The 16,989-nt window shown below is 37.9% G+C and overlaps 1 protein-coding gene across 6 annotated transcripts in view; it reads left to right on the top strand.

Annotated features, from left to right (window-relative positions):
* LOC5576177 (SCY1-like protein 2) overlaps positions 1-16,989 on the top strand; it is a 427,894-nt gene that overhangs the window by 231,806 nt on the left and 179,099 nt on the right. The window lies entirely within an intron of this gene.

Below are 16,989 nucleotides of genomic sequence, written 5' to 3'. Positions count from 1 at the left end.
TTTTTTGAATTCACAAATAGAATAAAAAGACTTTAGTTTGGTAAACAAAAGTAAATGTAATAAACATTTTTGTCTTTCGAAAACATCGTTAGGAATAATCTTACAATACTTTTGTATAACTTTTGTTTATAAAATGGAGGATTTTTTTCCAAAATATTCTAGATACAGTGTGCACTGTACAACAAAATCAAATGTATTTCAAAATATCTAACATAGCACTTAAACTTCGTGAAATAATACGAAGAATTTGTTAATTCAAATTATTTTATTTTGTGTTGAGAACAAACATTGAAATACATTGCCCAAATCCTTCGTGAAAAAAATACGAATGCATTCTACGAATAAAACTTGTGCATTTTACAAAAGATACGATAGACTGAGAAAAATCAAGAATATTCTTCGAAATTAGTCTACGAAATCATTTCGTCTCAGAAAATGATGAAGAAAAGAGAATTGCATACGGTGTGTATAATTGGTATATCAGTGCACCAGTGCAAAAGTTATGAATTCCAATAAAATTGTGTTATACGAATAAAAAGTTCCCTTCATTAATTATCATATTCCAAACAATAGTGTTCTGTGGTTTTTGGAAATGTAAACAATAATTGAGAGTCGTGCAGCATACCTACTCTAGAAGTGTGGATTGGAAAATGTAATCCAACCAAATACAACACCGAAGCTTGTTTAGCTAAAAGCATTGTGCTAACTTTCATTTTTCCTGCACCGTTCCCCATCATGGCTAGCAGTCCATTCTAATCAAATTTGTACACAAGCGAAATTGAATTTTATTTCTATTTTATTGCTGAAATATTTGTTGTTCCCCAGTCGCACACAGCACCATGCAGCCATCAGTCAGCTCCTTCTCGCAAACACCGTCCGCTACGAACCCTTTCCAGGGCGAGACACTCACCGAACCCCGAAATAACATGCCTCCGCTCTCGGCAAATATTCAACCAACAACGATCCATAGCAAAGCCACCCTTCCATGCGATAGGGTAGGGTGCTGTAAAATACATCTGTTTGGTTAAACTAATAATCGCAAACGAAAATGTTTGTCTTCATGTCTAGGAAAAGGCTAAATAGGTATAAAAATACCAAACCATGAACAAGTTAAAATGTATGCATTTAGCAGGCATCAAATTCTCCAAGACATAAAAAAAAACCGTAAGGACTTTACAGCGAATCCAATCAGACGTTTCTCTGAGGGTACTTTAGAAATTCTTCTAAGATTTTTGTTTAACTAATATTTTTTAAGAATAAGTGCCGAAATTAGGTTCAACTACAAATATTCTTTAAAAACATCCTCAAGAAGCCCAGACAACCCTAATGTACGTAAAATGTAATCACCTTATGCCTTATCACCTTAAAAGATGTCGCAGTGAAGCGTATGATAAATTTGTATGCTATTGTCGGCGACAATTTGTCGCATCACTGTTACATTCCCATGCAGGAGGTTTCAAAACATGCATTTGTGACATTCCTCAAGTAACCAATACGCATTGTTGCAATTTCTCATCGTAATAGGCTTTTTTTCATCACGCTCATCTGTCATTAAGGTGGCACGGGAGACCGTGTTATTTTCCTTATCTTTTGTCTCACTCTAACAATTATCATTAAAATTTTGCAGAAGCAAATCTCTAGTTTCAGTCAGAGTCTATGAATGGAGAGTTGCGCGAAGAGTGAAACCAATTCTACCTATCGAATTGTCAAACCGTCTACCTATCAAGCAGACCAGCAAAACAGATAGGGGCTATTTTCGAAGACGAAGAAGAACAACCATTCAAAGAAGTCTCTTCGCGCAACTCTCTGTATATAGACTCTGGTTTTAGTGAACCGATTAAACTGAATATTTATCGGGTTGTGCACTGAATATATATAATTATAGTGATACATTTTTCGCATCGATATATTGAGTGGTTCTTGAGATTTGCTTCTTCAATCCATCTTGCAGAACTGGATCCTTAGTGTGCAATCTCGAGCTTGACTTCACCTCTTTCTTCGCTGCCAGATCTGACAACTCCACAGGAAAACACTCCGACTGCGCTAACTTCACCAATACGCGCCGACGAAATGCCGTAAGTCACAGTCGACAGCTGATACGTTCGAAGTGGCTCATCATCGGACTCTCGCCAAAGAATCCTTTGCAGCGGTTGGTCTTGCTCGACTAGGTTGATCATGCGGTACATCTTCTCCACATCAGCGACGATTGCGTACTTGTGGAGTCGGAAGCGAATCAAAATGGAGAGTAGATCGCTCTGGACCACAGGACCCACCATCAGGGTGTCGTTAAGAGAAACTCCTGTATCTGTCGCACACGATGCATCAAACACTACTCTGAGCTTCGTCGTGGTGCTGTCGGGCTTCATCACAGCATGATGTGGCAAATAGTAGGTGTGCATCGGTTCTTCCTCGTCGTCTCTGACTTCTCTCATGTGTCCCATCAGCAAATACTCATGTATAAATGCTGTGTAGAGAGCTTTCATTTCTGGGTTTGCATTCAAGCGGCGTTCCAAACCCATGAATTGCTTGGTGGCTATCTCCTTGGATTTTCCTAACTGTTCTCCTTCTTGGGCAGAATTACTCGGAACTTGCCATCCGGATCCCTTGTTATGGTCTGCTCGAAGATAGACTCACACGAAGACTCTTCAATGGAGAGGCAGCTTTTCGTGCGGCACGACTCCAACTCCCAAAAGCATGCGAGCTGTTCACGAACTTCTTCGGTGTTAACAGAAGCGGTTACTGCACTGAAGGTAGAGATGGAATTCTCAGGAACTTCTCCAGCTACTATCCAACCCAGCTCTGTGTTGCGCAAAATCGGACCAGCATCCGATAGCTTCATCTGCTCACTTAACAGCAAGTCGTAGAAGATTTCCACACCCAGAATAGCATCTACGGCCGAAGACTCGTGGAAATCGGGATCGGCGAGACAGATGTCTGTAGGCAGGTTCCAGGAACTGATGTCGATGTTCTGCTGCGGCAGGTTCAGCGTAATCCGGGGTAGCACAAAAAACTACACTTCTGCAGTTTCAAACGAAGAGTAGCGTGACAGGATCCTCGCTAACACGGATTGTTTGGACACCGTCGAGGCACCGCCTACACCATTCACCGGCAGATTCTCGTGAAACCGCTTGAAGTTCAGCCGTTGTGACAGGTTTTCCGTGATCATACTTATTTGCGAACCGTTGTCCAGCAGCGCACGGGCAATGATAGTGTTTCCGAAGCGATCGGCGAGTTTCACGAACGCGGTTGACAGAAGAGTGGTGTTTCGCTGACTTCGCATGTTGTGTGAAGTAGCAGTGTGGTGAGAAGTAGTTGGTGTATTTGTGGGAGGTGGCTGTCGTGTATGTGGCGGCGTAGTGTTTTGCAACTGGAGGTGTGTGTGGATTTGCTTGGGTATTATTCATCCGGGATTGGCCTTGATACTGCGATTGCGATTGTTGTCCTTTAGACTGAGAACGAGACTGTGATTGAGCGTTTGTATTCGCGTTCGCGTCTTGAGGCCTGCTAGGGTTGTTCGGTGGTTGATTCTGTGGGGTAGAAATGGGTGGAGAATACGGATGTAACAGGTAATGATGTCGTTGGCCACACTTGGAACACGTACGTCTGGAACAATCAGCCACAAAATGTCCGGACGATGAACAATTCAGGCAGAGTCCAAGTCTACGAACAAGCATTTTCCTGTCGACCACTCTCATCTTTGCGAAACGACGACACTGCTCGATACTGTGCTGTCCACCGTTGCAGATTGGACAACTGCTGGTAACTGGCACTAAAGTGTGAACAGTTGAGCTTCTGAAGGGTCGTTTTTGTTCTACTGCACTTCGAGTAGAAGTAGACTGAAGAATGGCGCACTGCTTCTCAAGAAAATCGACCATGGCTTCGTATTGAGGGATATCCTTGGATCCATGGTGAGTCTCCCATTGGCGAAGCGTTGTGGTGTCCAGCTTCTGTGACAGCATGAACGCCAAAAGAGTGCTCCAGTCTTTGGGGTTATTCTCCCAGCTTCTCCAGTTGCTGCAGATTGACCTTCAACGTCGTAAGAACGATGTTCAGCGCCTCAAAGGTCTCCAATTTCATAGCAGGAACTGCAAACAACGCTTTCAAGTGCTCGTGTGCTATCAGCTTGTGATTTTCGTACTTTGCCTCGAGGATACCCCAAGCGATCGGGTAGGATGCAGCGCTCACTTGAACCTGATTGATCTGCAGCAACGCGTCATCTTTCAGGGAAGCTCGCAAGTAGTTAAACTTGTCGATGGGATTCAGGTCGTCGTTGACCAATCTGGACGCGTTTTAAGGGTTTATCAATTTTGCGGAATAATTAAATGCTCTAAATATGACCATTGAAAACTTATTACAAATTCAAAATGTTGACATTTTAGCCAAAACAAAAAATTTGTGATAACCTAAAGGTTTGTTTATTTATTGTTATGATTTTCCAGCAGTAAGAATAAGATGATATTTCTGAGCAGCGGTGATAATTTCAGGCTGAAAAGAGCATTAGCATTAGAAGCCAAGATACAAGCCTCCAAACTTAACATTTTTATGGAAAAACGGTGAATTCATACTTTGTTCTTTCCAGGTGTAATAATCTCTGAAATAAATTCTGAGATGACCCCTGGAAGAACTATTTAAACAATTATACGAATCAGCGTAGGACTATTTGGTGGATTTTGAGTAAACGTACGGAATACTTTAAATTAATTCCTAAAAAAAATATGAGTTAACTCTGAACAGATCTTTAGTAGGAATTCTTAATAAATCTGAGTGAATGTACTTAGAAACCTTTGAAAACTTTCTAAAATCACGTCAGAACTCCCCGAGAACTCCTGGAAAATTTTCGAGGATCCCTTGAGAATCGATCTGGGACACTCTTGAAGTCTAGTTATAACTTCTGAGAATTCTTGTAAAACCCTGCCAACTCTGTAGAAGCTTCTTTGAAATTTGTGGAAATTCCTTAGGAGACACCTTGGGAATCTCTCCAGAATCCATAAAAAAACCAGTGAACCTTTTATAAACTCTGTGAAAATTTCTCGAAACCTTTCGGCAACCTTTGGGGTGGGCACGATTTTTAAGTTGAGTTTTGAATTGGCACGATTTTCATTTAGGGGTCGTTCAATAATTACGTAAGGGGTTAGAAGGGAAAAAGGATCGGTAATTTCTTACGCTTCTTACCACATATTTTAAATTTTCATACAAAATATCTTTCCATGGGAGGAGGGGTGTCGAAAAATCCTCAAAAAATATATTACGAAATTAATGTACAGTCCTTTCCGAGATTTTTTGTATTACAGTCGCCTCTCCACATATTGATATCGAAAAGACCATCGAGATAGGGAGAGATTGGGACAAAAAACAAATTTTTCATAAATACTATCTAAAAAAACACTCCGTTACCAAGAAAATAAGAAACAATTTCACGTCATTGTACGTTCCTAATTTGTTTTGAATCCCAAAAATTGAGTCTAGTTACCTTTGATATTTGTCATATCGAGATATGGAGCCGAATCCTATTCTTGGCACTTTTGATTCACTTCTGCAGTGGGGTTTTTTGAAAGCTACTGAGCTCATATTTGGCCACAATGTTAGTCGTATCTAAGCACTTTTTATTGCAAAGTTTCAGACAATTCGACCGAGAAAAACCCTCAATGCCAAAGTGAATCATGAATGTGCCCAAGTGGTTCTGCACCCTACAGAGAGAAAATTGGAAACGAAAAATTAACAGGAACGCATCGAGATACGGAGAAATATCCTCCTTATCGAGATGTGGAGAGAGAAATTGTATGCAGAATGAAAGAACCTAAGAAACCATCGACATAGGGAGAGATATCGAGATAAAAAACATCGAGAGTTAGTGCGCATCGTACCTTCGTGCTGTGCGTACACGAATTCTCTCTGCTCTTGGAAGTTTTCTTAAAAACTACCTAAAGCAATAAAACAGTACTTTTCAGTGCTACAAAAACAGTACTTTTCAGCGCTAAAATTCAAAACAGTACTTTTCAGTGCTACTAAAACAGTACTTTTCAGTACTATTTTTCTACTATTGATCCCTTTACGATCCTTGTTTGGACCCGTGCCTTTGATTTTTCGTTGGACCCGTTGGCGAAAGCTAGCGGTGGTAATCCTTCTTGGACACCGTCTTGGGAAAAAACCTCTCGAAGGTCACGTCTTCTTATTCACTAAACATGGTTGCAACAACAAATAAAAGGAAGGGTGAATCTCTGAATTCACAACTTCCTTCCAAAAAAGTGGGATTTAAAACTGTCACTAAACGTGGCAAGAATGGAAGAAAGGACGTTTCTCCGGAATGCGAACTTTCTCCCAAGGGTGAAATTAATAATTGTATTGAAATGAGCAATCAGTTCGAAGCTATAGACAAATTTTCGGAACACCAAATCGAAGCAGCCTCTAGCCCAGGCTCTTTGATTCAAGTGAGGAAGCAAAGAGTGCCGCCTATCGTGGTCAGTTGTTCCGAATTTGCGGGATTTAGGCAGGAGATCTTGAGCTCCATTAGGGGAATCAAGGTTTCCTTCCAAATCGCAAAGAAAGGAGACTGTCGCGTTTTGCCGGAAACTCTTAAAGATCGCGAACTTCTTCTCAAACATCTTGAAGAGAAGAAGCACAAGTTTTTTACTTATGACGACAAAACTGAACGTTTGTTCAAAGTTGTCTTGAAAGGTCTCTCAAGTGACTATAAGTCACCTGAAGAGATCAAAAATGGAATAAATGATTTACTTGGATTTTCCCCATTATGAAAAAGAGAACCCAATCTGGCATTGTTCGGAAAGGGCTTTCTCAAGAATTTTATTTAGTTCACTTTAACAAAAATGAACTAAATAATATTAAAGCTTTAGAAAAAGCAAAACTTTTGTTTGATGTCCGTGTGACATGGGAACATTTCCAGAAACCTGGAGGAAATTACCAGAACCCCACTCAGTGCCGTCGGTGCCAAAAGTGGGGTCATGGTACAAAAAATTGTCGCTTGGATGCTAAATGCATGATTTGCGGAGGTTCTTCTCACGCTAAGGACGTCTGTCCTGTGAAAGAAGATACCAGAAAGTTTGAATGCGCCTATTGCAAGGGCCCTCATAAAGCTAACTTTTGGGAATGCCCTTCACGCAAGAGAGTCGTTGAGACTCGTGCCAGGCAGATGAAAGATAATATCCGTTACGATAACGGTCGTTTCCGGAATTTGCCTGATAGAGTATCGAACAATGCTCATTTTTCAGTTAACGATCGCTTGATCATGAATCATACCCATCAGGAAGATCATAATCATGCTCATTCACAAACTAATTTTAATCCGTCGGATAGCCGTTCGAATCTTTCAATTTCGAATGTATCTGCCCACGGTAAATCCTTTGCCGATATCGTAGCAGGAAATTCGAACTCCTCCCCTGCTCGATCCATGGGTACCCATTCTACTTGTTTCAAATCAAATGGAAAAAACCCTACCGCCACAGGTAACTCCGCATCTTCGTCTACCGGAAATTCTAATGGGAAATCACATGACATGTCTGCCTCTGATTTTAATTTTCTAACTGAACAACTGAATCTAATGATTGATGCAATGTTCAAAGCCACCACTATGACTGAAGCAGTCAAAGTAGGTGTAAAATTTACAAATCAAATTGTTATTGGATTACGTTTTTCTAATGGATCCAAATAATAATTTAAATATTTTAAATTGGAATGCTCGTTCTCTGAATGGTAAAGAGGACGAGCTGTTTAATTTTCTTACGGTTAATAACGTGCATATAGCAGTTATTACCGAAACGTATTTAAAACCTGGATCTAAACTCAAAAGAGATCCTAACTTTTTTGTTTATCGTAATGATCGACTTGATGGGGCATGTGGGGGAGTAGCAATCATCATTAATAGGCGTATAAAACATCAACTGTTTTCATCATTTGAAACTAAAGTTTTTGAAACTTTAGGTGTTTCTGTTGAAACACAGTTTGGTAAATATACTTTCATAGCTGCCTATTTGCCTTTTCAATGCTCTGGACAGCAAGTTATTTTCCTCCAAACTGACTTGCGTAAATTGACTCGCAATAAGTCAAATTTTTTTGTCATTGATGACTTTAATGCCAAACATCGGACATGGAATAATTCTCAAAGTAATTCCAACGGCAGAATTTTATTTGATGAGTGCTCTTCAGGATATTTCTCAATTAAATACCCTGATAGCCCCACATCTTTTTCCTCTTCTAGAAATCCATCTACGATTGACTAAGTCTTAACCGACTCTAGTCATCTTTGTAGCCAACTGATTACTCATGCTGATTTTGATTCTGATCATGTCCCTGTTACATTTCAAATATCCCAAGAAGCGATTCTCAATCCTATCAGCTCCACTTTCAATTATTTACGAGCCGACTGGAATATGTATAAAACGTATGTTGACTCTAATCTTGATGTTAACATTTCTTTAGAAACTAAACTTGATATTGACAATGCTCTTGAAACTTTAACAAATTCCATTGTTGAAGCCAGGAGCAGTGCAATTCCAAAGTGTGAAGTAAAATTTGAATCCGTGATTATGGACGATGATCTTAAACTCTTGATCCGTCTTAAAAACGTGAGGAGAAGGCAATTTCAACGCACTCGCGATCCTGCTATGAAAATCATATGGCAGGATTTGCAGAAAGAAATCAAGAAACGTTTTGCTCAATTAAGAAACAAAAATTTTGAAAATAAAATTTCTCAATTGGACCCTGGTTCTAAGCCCTTTTGGAAATTATCTAAAATCTTGAAAAAACCTCAGAGACCAATACCGGCATTGAAAGAGGAAAACAAATTATTACTAACTAATTGCGAAAAAGCTCAAAAACTTGCTATGCAGTTTGAAAGTGAGCACAATTTTAATTTAGGACTTACTAGTCCAATTGAAAATGAAGTTACTCAGGAGTTCGAAATTATACTCAATCAAGAGAACGTTTTCGAAAATGCCTGGGAGACTGATTTGGAAGAAGTGAGAACTATTATTAAAAAATTCAAAAACATGAAAGCTCCTGGCGATGATGGAATTTTCTACATCCTCATCAAGAAACTTCCAGAAAGTAGCTTATCATTTTTAGTTGATATATTTAACAAATGTTTTCAATTAGCATATTTTCCTGTCAAATGGAAAAATGCTAAGGTTGTTCCAATCTTAAAACCAGACAAAAATCCTGCAGAATCTTCTAGCTATCGTTCAATCAGTTTGCTTTCCTCCATCAGTAAACTTTTTGAAAAGGTCATTTTGAACAGAATGATGGCCCACATCAACGCAAATTCAATTTTTGCCAATGAACAGTTCGGATTCCGCCATGGACATTCGACTACTCATCAACTTTTACGTGTAACAAATTTGATCCGTTCCAACAAATCTGAAGGCTATTCTACTGGTCTTGCTCTTCTAGACATAGAAAAAGCATTCGACAGTGTTTGGCATGAAGGATTGATTGTAAAATTAAAAAACTTTAATTTTCCAACATACATTGTTAGAATAATTCAAAGTTATCTGTCAAATCGTACACTTCAGGTTAATTATCAGAATTCCAGATCTGAAAGACTTCCTGTAAGAGCTGGTGTTCCTCAAGGCAGCATTTTGGGACCAATATTATACAATATTTTCACATCTGACTTACCTGAGTTACCTCAGGGATGTCGAAAATATTTGTTTGCGGATGACACAGGCCTCTCCGCCAAAGGACGAAGCCTGCGTGTCATCTGTAGTCGATTGCAAAAAAGTTTGGATATTTTTTCTTCATACTTGCAAAAATGGAAGATTTCTCCTAATGCTTCCAAAACTCAACTAATAATATTCCCACATAAACCAAAAGCTCTTTATTTGAAACCTTCAAGTAGACATGTTGTCACGATGAGAGGGGTTCCAATAAATTGGTCAGATGAAGTTAAGTATCTAGGGCTCATGCTAGATAAGAATTTAACTTTCTAAAATCACATTGAGGGCATTCAAGCCAAATGTAATAAATATGTAAAATGTCTCTATCCCCTTATTAATAGAAAATCAAAACTTTGTCTTAAGAACAAGCTTTTGATATTCAAACAAATTTTCAGGCCAGCCATGCTGTATGCTGTACCAATATGGACTAGCTGTTGTAATACCAGGAAGAAAGCTCTGCAGAGAATTCAAAATAAAATTTTGAAAATGATTCTGAGACTTCGTCCCTGGTATAGTACCAATGAGTTACATAGAATATCCAATGTTGAAACATTGGAACAAATGTCAAATAAAATAATAAATAATTTCAGGCAAAAATCGTCAAATCTTCTATTGCCACGATTAATGCGTTATATGTTTAGGTTAAGTTAGGTTAAGTATATTAAAAACGTTTTATTTTCTCTTATAAACAGGTGAAATCTACTCACCTGTAAAAAATCTGAACTGCTACGGCAAATGAAATGTAATATGTTGTTGACAAAATGTTAATTAAATCTTTAATTTGTTTTACCAAATTAGGATGATAGTGTTGTCTAATAACACAGAACACCTAGATATAAGAAATGAATGTAATGTTTGGAATGATACTAATAAAGAAATTAAAAAAAAAAAAAACATCGAGAGTCGACTGCACTGTTATTGTAAAAAAAATTGACTGTAGTCAGCTGAGCACTACACTCCTGGGGAGCATTTTACACTCATCACCCCTACATAGTATTATGCTGTGTAGTATTTCCAAAGGTTTGGTTTTCCCGCGACTTCCAGAGACTGTGGTCGACAGAAGGCTCTGCTTGATGCGCGCGGTCTGTGGTCTACACAGCCAGCTCGTTATAACATCATCTCTGGTCGGAATGACAACCAGCCTTAGTCTTCGTCATCTTCGTCGTAGTCCATTCAGCCCGTATGCGAAGGGTAGATATGCTTCTCAGTTTTCCCAACAACCCAAATCATGAAAAGCGGGCTTCTCACTGACAGTCAGTGATGGTGCCAGTATTTCATATTTCTTGGACTGGCAGCTGCTTAAAGAATGATGACTCCGAGGGTGCTGACTGTGGGCTGCAATTTGTCTCAACCGTTTCCATCTCACCTTTCAGTTGGAGTTTTTGTGATACAAAGTATGTAATGCCAAAACAAACATTTAACATCGTTCGCTGGACACTTTTTCTTTTATCACTGGGGAGACAGACGGTTTTCTGGAAAATCAAAAGTCGACACCAAGCAGTTGCTTTCCGACATTATTTCTTGGTAGTGCAAGGGACCGGGCTCAACTCATTTCTGACGACCGGGGAAAGACGTGAAACCAAAGAACCTTTGCTAAAAATACTTTGTTGAAACAAATACTTTTCCCATTTCTGATGAACCTGGAGGGACTAGAAAAACAACCAACATCAATCCACTTTGGAAAGCGTTGAAACGTGACTATTTATGTAATTTTAGGAGTCAGGACGATTATTTTTGCTCTGATTAACATTACGAATAGGGTGTCTCGAAAATGCCCTTTGTCAAAAAACATGGGGGTATAACCTCCACCTTAGTGTGGAAGAAACTCTTTGAAATTGATATCAACAAAATGCTACATTCTGCAAAATTACATTATTTACAGTCAAACCTCCATATTGATCGTCAATACAGTCGTCGTCAATACAGTCGATATTGAAGGGACCATCGACTCATGGAAATATCGAGTCATGGAACAGCTATTCTTTAGAAAGATGTTTGAAGGGACCATCATAGTAACCATGATTTTATGTTTTTAGTATGGTTCCATGAGTCGATATCGAGTAATGGAACATCGACTCATGGAGGGATGACTGTATATAGTTTTCTTGGTATCCCATGGAATTCAAAACTCTCTGAAAAAATCATTAAATAATTTTTTTTTTTTTTCAAAAAGAAACTGTGCTTTGATATTAAAACATTGGTATTTTTTAAATATTTTAACGGGCTATCTCTAGAGCCATACATTAGATTATTTGTAACACAAACTGCAATTTTGGATTTCCCTGATTACCAATGTACCTACACCTTACATGTAACTAAAACATACTCATAAGCAGTAAGCTTACGGCTTCATTTCTTTGTATTTCATCTAAGACTTTATGGAAAAATTTCCTGATATCGTTTCACAACCGAGCTGTTGAAAAATTCAATCTGTTGTTGAAATTCAAACTCGGATACATGAAACTGTCTACTGTAGCACGCGAGATATGTTTCATGGATCAGGCAAAAGCGATACCTTCGGTTTAACCCACCGAAAACAATACGCAGCACGCTCGAAGAAATTGGCATTATTTCTAAGTAATAAGACGACAGTGATAGCGGCGGATCGATTGGGTTGTTTTTCTTTGAATAGCATACGATTCTGAAACAATATTGACGTTCGCATCGAAGTGGCTAAAACAAGTGACTCTGTCGTTGTGTTTCCGCTCCACGTCGTAATGTACACGTTTCGGTTTTAGGATTTTCTCAAATTAGTGCGATTTTTTCGCTGCCACAAATTGTGCACAGATTTTATGAACGTTTTCATTTTAAAGCGATTCAATTGAGTCTCCATTTTTGTCGTCTTGATCTTATACACAACGCAACAAAATTGCGTTGGATTGGGAGATGCTTTACATGCGTCTTAGCACGAGCAAGCATTCAGCCATGAGGATACGGTTCAATTCAAGGAAAATCATAACAGCGAGGGAAATGTGTTGAACGTGACAGGAAACGAGAATGTACACAATTTGTCGGTTGGCTGTGGCGTATCGATGTTACCTTTAAGAGGAAAAATCGGGTTTCGCCTTGAACGTTTTTTTTTTGGGGGGGTCGACACTTGAGACTAATGGGAATGTGGTAGTAAATGAATATTTGCATTTTCGTCGGTTTACAGCTTATCTACGCGTTTTGTGTTGAATATAGAATTGGTAGCAATTGTTTTGATGACTTCATCCAAATTAAATTTAGCTTTCTGACAAACATCCCAAATGGATCAATGGTGAAAGTGTTAACGTTTTCTCATGGAAAACAATTCGAACATGGTAGATAAAATAAATCAGAGAATTTTTGTCGACTTCTCAGGGTATACAGTATCTTTGGCCTTACTACATGATATTCACCACGTCCTGACGATCATCGTGTAGAGGAAGGAATGTTGGTTAGCTAACCATTGAAATTAGGGATCGATAATCTTTCGTAGTTGAAATTTACAAAGTGGGAAATAATCATCAATTAGGAACAAATGAGAATTATTGATGAAGATTCAGAGGTGGCGCAAAAAGCGTAAGCGCAATTCTACCGATTTTAGTGAATTCTGCATAATTTTGGTATGGTGTAATACCGTCGGTGTTTAATTGATTTGATGAAATTATGACCTTTAAGGAAAAAAAACTTAAAATGGCGATATCTCTATTCCTTTAGGGTGATACTTTCCGAAACATCTTCTACAAATGTGACTTCGTTGACTAACTACTAGGAACCGGAATAACCATATGAATGGATGGAGATGCTTCTTATTCTAATGTACTCTACAGACGATCAAACGGTTTGACCAACATTGACTCCGTCTCCAAGTTAGTCAAGCCACTCTGTGTTTCTACAACCACGTGACAAACTGCCAAATCTTGTTGCACCAACATTGCTTTGCCGTATCCAGAGTGATCCCTGTTCGAGATGAAGAATGGGTGAACATTTTCGACTAATGTTATTTTTATAGCTGGTATTCCCGTGAATGCAAAACAGCAGGAAATAGTGTCAAATGTAGACCATGCTGAACAAAATCTTGATTCAAAAATATGAAACGAGTTTTTGAATAAATGGCACTGTGGCTTGAAAGTTATTTGTTTATGAAATGTTTGAGAATAAAAAAACATTAATTAGGAACGCGTATATTGTGTAACTTAGGCAAATCATCACGTTCTGGCAACGTATACCTCGATAAGATTTTTATGTTGGGATTTTTCTGGAGGGGAGATAATTGAATTGGAACTACTCAATTTATTATTTATTGTACGTACTCCTCCTGTAAGTTCATGTCAAATTTATCAATATCTTGTCATGTCGGCTCATTAATATCTATCTATAAAACCATTAGAGATGAGTACATGGATAACTTCCAGAGTTTTTCGAGGCGCGCACAGACATTTTTACAAATATCATGCCAATGATTTCTCAAGAACTTTCTGTATAAAGAGATTTATTGTGAAACTCACTAATTTTTTCAATTTATTTTTTTTTTCTATAGGCAATACTATATTATTTTCTTAGGTATGTATTCCTTGAGAATATACCCAGACAACCAGAAATCGCATGAAAGTTCACGTTACAACTCGTTTATTCATACTAATTACATCATACTCGCAAAACACCGTGGATAAACTCGTCAGTTTGATGAGTTTCCTCGCATAAAACACTTCTTTTCTGAGTTCATTTATACATTTTGTTTCGTCACGTACACTCGTACAAAGTAAGTCGCATCAATCCGTAGCAGCTGTCAAATCAACATTTGTTATCATAGGTTAAGTCGCATAAGATCACAGGTTGGTTCGGTAGAATATTTATACACTCGCATTGTATGTTATTATTCACCTCATAATATATGCACGCATAATGCCTCCACTTTTGTACGTAGAAGGCCTTTTCGCGACATCTTATAAGTTAATTTTTTTCACATATAAAGCCTCCAGGTGATTTCGTTATACGTACATTTTGGTTGTCTGGGTAATATTGAACAGCCTGACAAATTATTCCACGTAATTCTAAATAAATAGTAAATTGTGAGATTTATTAGAAAATTCCTCCAATAATTCTCCACAATTCCGCTAGCTCTTTGACAATTTCGCTATGAGTTTACTTATGAATCAGAGGAAGAATGTTAGAAAAGCTTGAAGAATTCTTCCAGGAATATTTTCTTGGAATTCTTTATTGAATCGTTCTAGAAATAGCAAAAAAAATCTCTCCAGAAATTCATTGAGGAAACTCCACAGTGATCTATTAAAAGACTTGCTAATTTCAGAAGTAAGCTCTATAAACTGAATGTTACAACAATGTATTTTGACGTTTGAGAATGCACAGGGGTGTACTTGGAGGAATGTTAAGAAAAGGGCAATATAGTAAATGCCGCAACATGATCTAAAGCGAATCTTGGAAGAATATAAGTAAAGCAACATACCAGAATGCAAAAATAATCCAAAAAAAAATCTCAAGTCATAATTTGAAGAATATTTAAATATTTTCTTTGAGAAAATATTTAACTAGAAATTTCTTACTATCATACAAGTTCCTGAATAGAATATTGACAGTATTCCCGATGTATACTCCCGTGCATAAGTTTGGGTTCACCCCCTTAAAAACATGCAAATGTGTTCTTTCCATATCTCTGTGATTACACGTCCAATTGAAACTCTTTAAGCCGCATTCGAAAGGCAAAGAGTTATTCTTACTTAGTACGTATTTTTCCAAAAACATTTTTTGAATTTTGTATACTAAATTTTTACTTGAAGTTGTGACATTTTTCAAAAAACACACTGAAAAATCATATCTAATTTCCTCAGCATTGGATCGACCAAAATTTTAAAACAAAGTGTCATTAGAATCATAGAATGCATGAATTCTCCACTGGTTCTACCAGGAATGCTGCAAGGGATTTATCCAGGAATTCCTTCAATAATTAAACCAAAGAATCTTCAAGAAATTCCTTAAGAAATTCGCCCGCAAATTCCACAAAAAGTTCGTAAGGAATTCCTGCACCAATAATACAGGGATGTATTTAAAAATTATTCAAAAGATTCTGACAGGCATGCCTCCAGCAGTTTACCAGTTTTTTTTTCCAGAAATTACTTTCAGCATTTCTCTAAGAATTTTTTTAATGATTGTTTTACGAATGCATCCAGGAATTCTCAAGGAGTTATTACAGAAATTTCTCCAGGCTTTTAATGAATGGCTCCAATAATTGGCCAGGGACTTTTCTAGAAATTCCTATAGAAAATGTTTAAGAGATGCAGAGTAAAATTTACAGACGGTTTTTTTTTTTAAAAAAAACAATAATTCCTCGAAAATTCCTATTAATTTTTCTCAAGAAATTCTTCCAGAATGGAAATCCTGGAGGAATCCTGGATAAATTCCTGTATGAATCTCGAAGAAACTTTTAGAGGAATTCCTTCCTCTGGAGAATTCTTATGAAAATCGCTGGGGAACTCTTGACGGAATCCTGGAAGATTGTCTGAGGAATCTGTGGTAAATTTTTGAAGAAATTTCAAGAGATTTCTTATAGAAATCCCTGGGAAATTCCTGGAGAAACCCCTGGGACATGCCTGAAAGAATTTTTGAAGCATTTTTCCGAAGTTCTTGGAGAAATTTCTTGAAGAGTTGGGAGTCTTGGGAGTTCCTGGAGCTCCTGGAAGCACCCTTGGAAAATTCCTGGAGATGTTTAAAAGGAATTCCTGGAATATTTTTGAATGAACATCTGGAGAATTTTTGAAAGAATATAAAATAATAATTTCTGAAGCAGTTCCTGGGAAATTATAGGAGAAATTTCTGGAGGAATCCAGCACGAGCTCCTTGAGGAATCCCGGAGAAATTCCAGGAAAAATCGCGGAGGAATCCCTGGATAAATCCCGGAGGAATTTCTAAAGGAATCCTGGGAAATTCCTGGAGGAATTCCTGGAAAATTCTTAGCGGGAACCCTGTAAAATTCTTGTACAATTCCTGGAGACACCCTGAAAGAATCTTTGAAGCATTTGTCTGATGTTGCTGGGGAATTTCCGAAGAAATTTATGTAAGAGTCTTTGGGGAGTTCCTGAAGGAATTTTTGAAAGAATCCTTGAAAAATTCCTGGAAGGATTCGTGGAGGTGTTTTTTTAGGAATTTCTGGGATATTTTTTGGAATAATATCTTAAGAATTTCTGATGGAATCCCCAGAGTACTTTCGAAAAAGTTCTGTTAGAATTCCTGAAATAAATATTCCTTGGGTAATATTTGGAGAAATGTATGTTATTGCATTCCCCCAACTGCTCAGAGAATTCATGAAGAAATCTCTGAGACATTCCAGGAATAATTTCTG

The sequence above is a fragment of the Aedes aegypti genome, chromosome 2 (genome assembly GCF_002204515.2).
Source record: "Aedes aegypti strain LVP_AGWG chromosome 2, AaegL5.0 Primary Assembly, whole genome shotgun sequence".
Taxonomy (NCBI): Eukaryota; Metazoa; Arthropoda; class Insecta; order Diptera; family Culicidae; genus Aedes; species Aedes aegypti.
Note: the sequence above shows the minus strand (reverse complement) of the source record. Positions and strands in the feature narration are given on the sequence as shown.